Genomic DNA, 7,267 nt, shown 5'->3' on the forward strand with positions numbered 1-7,267 from the left:
CTTAAAAATCGGTGTCACTTGATTTTTGCATTTCCCTGTGAAAATACAACTGGCACGTGTGGCTTTCTCCAGGGTGTCATGATGTTAAAGTTGGGGAATTCAGTCTCTGTACTTATGTTGGGGGGTGTTGATTTTTTACAGCTGCCTCACTGCCAGGCACACGGGGCTGTTAGCTGCACCCACTGTCCTTGCCAGAGGCCCCTGATGAACCCTGGGCAGCTGCCCTGCAGTGCTGGGGTGACTCTGCAGGGGGAGAAACTGCTGTGGAGCAATGTAGAGCAGGTACAGAAAGGAGATGGGGGTCACTATTCACATCCTGAACTGCACAATTTTCCATATTTGAGAATGGCCGAAAACAATTCTAGGGGAAGGTGAACGCAGAGCAGTGACACTGGAGGTGCCCAGATCTCCAATGGGGGGGCGGCATGGAAATTAAGAATGGGAAGATCATTTGTGAAATTGGTCATCACTGACTAGATTTGTCTCTGTTCTTATTTCACATTGTGGTGTTATTTAGAGGAATCAGTACAGATTTTTACTATATTAATTAAACACTTAATTTTATGTAACCAAGCCAAAAACTTAGTGTCACTTATTTTTTCTCTGTCCTAGCAAGAATGAATTGAATTTTGTGACTTTCTGGAAAGTGCAGCGAGATTAAATGTGGGGAATTCAGTCTCTGTGTTTGTGAGCTGATGTTTTCCTCTCACAGGTCAGAGCCTGCGTTGAAATACCAAGAGGGATCTAAGGGCTGGTGTAAGCTGGGCACTTAACTGGCAAAGCCAAGTCTCTAAGGATGTGGACCCCCCACCCCGCACCCCATATAGTTAAGGTGACCTAGGCCCTGGTTAGATAGTGCTAAAGAAAAGGAAGAATTGTTCTATCAACGCAGCTATTACAGGGATGGGAAAATCCATCCAGTCACTGTCTACTCCAAAGTGCTATAGCAGTGCCACAGCAGCATTTTAAGTGTAGATAGAGTGAAACTAGATCTGGCTCCACTTCACACTGTGGATGCTCAGGTACTAAGACTTCAGTAACAACAACCACCCACTGTTTTTGTAGGTAGCAGGATTTGAATCTGCACTGTTTGAACCCAATAAGATTTCTAGTCCATCACCTTAACCACTCAGCCATAACTACTTGATAAAGATTTGTTTCACTACATGATTATTCAGTTCTCACTGAATGGGCACTTCAAATTGTTTACTCAGACCAGCTTCCCCAGCACACTCACAGCTGCGCATCAGTGTTAAGTGTGTCCTTGGCTGAAGAGCAAGAATTCCTGCTCATTTCCCTTCCAGTTGGAGCAGGATGAGAGTGTGTTTGTGTGAACGACATTGCTATAGATTGTTGTTCATTCCCCACTCTGACAATTCAGACAGTCCATTTCCTAGTCAAATCTCCAGCACATCGTTTCAATAGTTGGGGGCAGGATTTCTCTGGGGCACTGAAATATTTCAGGGGGTTGATGCATGAACTCAGCCTTGCATTCCACCTTTGATGTTTCATGGACTAACAACAGCAGCATAAAGAAAAAGCCGAGCCAATATCTCCCTGGCAGGGATGCAGGTGCCACGACTTCTCTGTCTGCCCATTGCCATTGCAGGAGAGAAGGGTTCACTGGAATCGAATGCCCTGGTTCAGACAAGAGACAGGAAGATTTCGCTGTTCATGGATTTGTGCAAAGGAAATTGTGTCTCTGTGTGAAATTGAGGAGGGAAATGAAACATTCACATGGTGTCCAAATGCACTAAGGAATGTAGGTGAAGGATTCAGGCTGAGAAATGATTTAACAGGGGGTTGTATCAATGTATTGGCCTGATTAAAAACTATTGCTAAATGGCAGCCATGTTGTTAGTACTTGTACCTGTGTAGGGACACCCCAGTGGGTGTCAAGGCCATTGCCTTAACCAGGGGTAGTCGATTAGTTTATCAAGATCCAAATTTCTTGGTCAAGGTCTAGACTCCAGAGAAAATAATACACGGCTGAAGCAATTATATCAGGGGTCTCAAATTCCCAGCCCGCAAGCCGTCTGCGGCTCATGAGCCTCCCCATGTGGCCCGGGCGGCTCCAGCAGTTTGGGGATCGGGTCTCTTCCTTGGCCCCACCTGCCGTCCCCAGGCGCTCCCCCACAGGGGCCCTGGCAGAGCAGCAGAGCTGAGCGGCATCTGCCTGCTCATTCCAGTGACTGCCGGCTCCTTCGTGGCCCAGGAGTGGGGTTGGGCTCTGCCTCAACGTGCTGCCCCCGCCCTAAATTCCTGCGGCCAATGCGACACTCTGGAGGTGATGCCTGGGGGCAGCAGTGCATGGAGGCCCTCTGGCCCACCCCACCTTGGAGCCCCAGGTAAGCACCACACCCCTGACTCCCTCTCAGAGCCTACATCCCCACCCCTTTCCCACACACTGCCTTCCACCCCCAAACTGCCTCCCAGAGCCTGAACCCCCTCCCCACACCTCCTGAGCCCCAAACTGCCTCCCAGAGCCTGCACCCCCTCCCCACACCTCCTGAGCCCCAAACAGCCTCACAGAGCCTGCACCCGCTCCCCACACCTCCTGAGCCCCAAACTGTGTCCCGGAGCCTGCACCCCCTCCTCACATACCCCCTCCTGCCCCCAATCTGCCTCCCAGAGCCTGCACCCCCTCTTCATATACCCTCTCCTGCCCCCAATCTGCCTCCCAGAGCCTGAACACCCTCCCCACATCTTCTGAGCCCCAAACTCCCTCCCAGAACCTGCGCCCCCTCCCCACACCTCTCCAGTCCCCAAACTGCCTCACAGAGCATGCACCCCCTTCCCTTCCCCACACCCCCTCCCACTCCCAAACTCCCTCCCAGAGCCTGCACCCCCTCCCTCTGCACACCCCCCCCCACCCCCAACTGCCTCCCAGAGCCTTAGGAAGGTTGGGGGGTGGATTTGGGGGGGGCGGGTTCTGGGAGGGTATGAGTGACATTATTGTTCCACTCGGAGGATTGGAGGATTGGCATTGGCCCTGAGGTAAATTGAGGTTAAGACCCTGCTTTAAGGGATTGGAGCAAAGCTGGAGAGACTGATGGGTATGGAGCTGGGGAGCTATGTGCTCCAAGGAGAGTTGTTGTGCTCTGGTGACACAGAGCGGGTGTGGGGAGTTTGTAAGCTGTGGTGTTTGTATAGAGATATAATATGGTGATATCCCTATCTCAGAGAACTGGAAGGGACCCCAAAAGGTTGTTGATTTCAGCCCCTGCCTTCACTAGCAGGACCAAGTACTGATTTTTGCCCCAGATCCCTAAGTGCCCCCTCAATTCTGGGTTCAGCAGGCCAATGTTCAAACCACTGAGCTATCTCCCTGCTTTATTATACAAAATTAAGGTTGGAAGGGACCTCCTGAGGTCATCTAGTCCAACCCCCAGCTCAAAGCAGGACCAATCCCCAGGTTAAAAACTGTTCCTAATGTGGGCTATACATAATGCTCTTTATTCAGAGTATAGATCAGTGGTTGAATATTTCTCTGCAAGGTAATGGGTTCCCAGTTCCAATCCAAATGATTCCTTTGAAAAACTTTTCCAAATGAAAATTGATTTCCAGACCCAACTCCAGTATGTTCAGGAGTTTGCTGAATGGGTGGGGCTTGAAATGAATTTTAACACTCCGTATTTTCCTATGCAAATATATAAAAACCTAGCAGAGCTGTCCAGCAGCTGAAATCAGTTCCAGTCCTCGTCGTCTGTAAGAGGGACACTCTGTGGTGATGACAGGTGAAAAAATGCTGGATTCAATGAAAGATGAGACCATAGGAGGGGAAGGTGAACGGCAGCACCACACAGGGTCATAACACTCAGACGTGGGGCTTCACTGTCACTGCCCCTGTGTTTTCCATCATTTATATCCTAAGGAACACACCCTCCCTTCCTCCACACACTGTCACACACAACCTTCTCCCCTTGAGCCCCATTCCACCCCTCCCCCTCCCCCACTCCATTGGATACAGCCTCTCGGTGACTCACCCAGATGGGGGCTTGTCTCTGCATCTCCCCAACAGGGGAGCAGAGAGCCAAAAGGGCCACAAGAGACCAATGGAGTGAAGCAAGAATAGAAAATACTTCCCTTCCCTTCTTAAGAGTCTCGTTAATCTCACCCATGAGACGTTCCAGCACCGGGTGAGCTCAAAGCACCAACCTTCCCCTCAGCAGCAGAAGGGGGGAACCAGCTCTATCTAATGGAAGGAGGCTCCCAACCTTAGGTGCTGCCATCCTGCAGCCTTTAATATGGATTTGTTTTAGCCAATGCACCCCCCTTAACACACACACACACACACACACACACACACACACACACACACACACACTCCCCTAATCCATCCAGGAAAGAAGATGACAAGTCCTTCAATGTGGCATAATGGGTTAGTGCACAATATTTATAGTCATGTGTCTGATAAAGTGGGTATTCACCCACAAAAGCTTCTGCTCTAACATGTTTGTTAGTCTGTAAGGTGTCATGGAACTCTTTACTGCTATCTTTATAGAGCAGTGCTGAGTGGAACGATGCTGAGGCTATGAGTTCAAACTTCATCTGGAGCGTTAGTTTTCTTTAAGCAAATGGCTTCTGCCAATCATTTTGCCCTGTAGAAAATACAGTTCCAGCTCAGAAGACACCAAGGTCCTCTTGCTTTACAGAGAGCAGGGCAGATTCCACAGATCTACCAGGCTCTGCTCTCCACCAGCCACCTGTGTCAGGAGGAGTCAAGCAGAGCCCAGAACACTGCCCCCGACTGCCCCTCAATCTTTGCTCCCCAAACCACCTTTGTGCTCACCCTCTTCGCTGTGAGACTTAAACCCTGCCCGGCTTTCTGTGTGTTGGTGTATTTTTTGTCTGTTGTACTGATGTGCATGTGGGTCCTGTGTGATTTTGGTGGATGCCTTGCATAGTTTTGTGTGTATGTGGATGATTTTTGCATGAATATTGTTTTTTGCTAAGTATTTTTTTGGTATGTGGTTTTTGTGCTTTCTTGTTGTAGGCTTTTGCTGTATTTTTTGGTGTGGATTTGTTCTTTCTATGTTTTGTGTGGTTTTCCCTTATCTGTATATGGCTCTGTATGCTGTGTGGGTTTGTTTTTTGTTTATGTCTGTGTGGGCCTGTGCAGTGTGTGATTTTCTTTTTCTCTCTGTTTGTTTGTCTCTCTGTATCTTCATGTATAAATTCACTGGAACTTTTCAAATTCTCCACAGCATTGCCAATTTTCACCAGGAATTTTTCTCCATTAACAAATTCTCACTTGTTCCCTACCAGTTGGTGACCATTGCCCCAGGGGACTTCTCCGTCTCAGCGTCCTGATTTCCCCTTGACCTTTCCCTCTTCTATTGGGATTGGGAACTAGCCATCCAAAAACCCCACTAAGTTTTAGTAAAGGGCCAACAGTCCCTTATGTGAGCCAGCCCTGTGAGGGTCACCAATGTTCAGAGAAACTAACACAAGCTGGTCCCAAGGTGTAATGGGCAGCACTCAGGACTCTGCAATCTGAGTTCAAACCTCAGTGGGACCTTGTATTAGCTGATGGTAAAGACCTGGTGCTCAAAGCACTTTTCTGTCTCCAACTATGTAAGAGTGAGTCATTTTCCTCCTGTTGGGTGGCTCCTCTCCTCTGGAGCCAGGTCTTTGGTTGTGGTCTAGAAGTGGCTATGGCTGTCTGGTGGTTGGGATTCTCACTGCTTCACCTAATGCCCACAAGTTTGGTGCTTGTGGCCACAATTTTCCTCTTGCCCACATGGCACTTGAAGAAAGGTGTGCCAGGGCCAGGCTTGATAGGCAGGAGGGAGGTAGAGTCCCAGGCTGGAGCCCAGCACAACTCTTCTCCTCTGGGCACCTAGAGCAGAGGCAGCTGGTGCTGACAGCTCCAAGGGAAGGCTTATAAGCCACAGAACAACTGAGGGCAGGGCTAGACGAGGTCAGGATCATGCCTAGGTGTGGCCAGCAGACAGGCAAGAAGACCCCCGACCAGCCTGCTCCCTGCCATGCAAAACACCCACTGAAGGCCACTCACAGACCAGCATTCAGGGCGGCAGCTGATGCTCTGTGGCCAATATCAGAAGAAGGTAGGAAAGCAGGACCAGCCCCCCTGGTGGGGACTCTTACTGTTCCCACTCATGGTGCTGACTTTTGCAGTGAGGCAGGAGATTTTACCCCAAGAGGCTTTTCTCCAGCTGGTGAGAAGCAGAGAAACACCCAGGCCCCAAAGGCACTATGTAGCAACCACCCTCAAGCACAGGGACAGAGGGAAACTGCTCCACATGCTATCCCGGGCAGCCGTCCATTTTCTTTGGCAAGTCAGGAATGGCAAAGGCTAGACTGGAAGCATGTGGGGCTCATGCCCCAGCCTTTGTGACTCTCAACCTCCAACTCCTTCCCAGGCTCTAGCTGAAGGCAGAGCATTGGCCTGAGCGGCCAAGAAGAGGTTCCAGACCTGAAGGGAGCAGGACTTTCAGTACGAAGATAAAACTCCAGCAATACAACCATAAAGTGACGTGAGCCCTCTATCACTTGATCCAAAGTCAAATACCTTATCCATTAGGCCATGTAGTCACAGTAGCAATACTACTTCATGCACTTCTTTGGTAAAGGTGGACACTGTGTTTCTTGGGTTATCTACTGAGGGGGGTGAGACTCTCTGGGCACAAGAAGTAGAGTTCCCAACAAGATGTGAGACTTAATTCTCTGGAGCCAGGTGCAGGACTTTGGTAGGGAGACTCAGGCATGGGGAATTGGGGTGCAGCAGACGGACTTCCTGTCTAGGTGCTTAGATTTAGTCTTACTGAGGAGGAGGAGGAATCCTGCTGATAGGCAGTGGCTGTGCAGAAAAAGAGGAGGGGTTCCTGGGACGTTTTTTGCCTCTCATTTGCCTGCCTGCTCGCTCTTGTGGTGAAAGGTGAAGGTGCCCTTAACAAGCCCAGGTAGCTCAGTTGGTAGAACATCAAGCTCTTAATCTGAGGGTCCAGGGTTCAAGCCCCTCTCTGGGTGCTTGGCTCTCTTTAAGTTGCCTTGTGTGCCAGGACCCAAACTCTGCTCACAGCCACATGCAGATTCCCAGAAGCCATGGCCATTTCCTGGAAAGGTTCCTTTCCTTAGCAATCAGGAAAGAGGCCACATCCACAGGAGCAGGTGTAGAAATCACAGTCTCTGGCTGCCAGGAAGTGCTGTGGGGCCAGGTACTGAGAAAACCCAGAGGGAGAGCAGCAGAGGTGAGTTGGGGAGAGAGAAGTAGTGAGTACAGAGGGCAAGTGTAAAGCAGAGT

General features: G+C 50.0%; 1 non-coding gene across 1 annotated transcript; it reads left to right on the forward strand.

Moving 5' to 3' along the window:
- The first annotated feature begins 6,920 nt into the window (after nucleotides 1–6,920).
- Nucleotides 6,921–6,993, forward strand: TRNAK-CUU (transfer RNA lysine (anticodon CUU)). The gene has a single exon. It is a non-coding gene; the product is annotated as a tRNA-Lys (tRNA).
- Nucleotides 6,994–7,267: the final 274 nt, after the last annotated feature.

The sequence above is a fragment of the Gopherus flavomarginatus genome, chromosome 1 (genome assembly GCF_025201925.1).
Source record: "Gopherus flavomarginatus isolate rGopFla2 chromosome 1, rGopFla2.mat.asm, whole genome shotgun sequence".
Classification (NCBI taxonomy): Eukaryota; Metazoa; Chordata; order Testudines; family Testudinidae; genus Gopherus; species Gopherus flavomarginatus.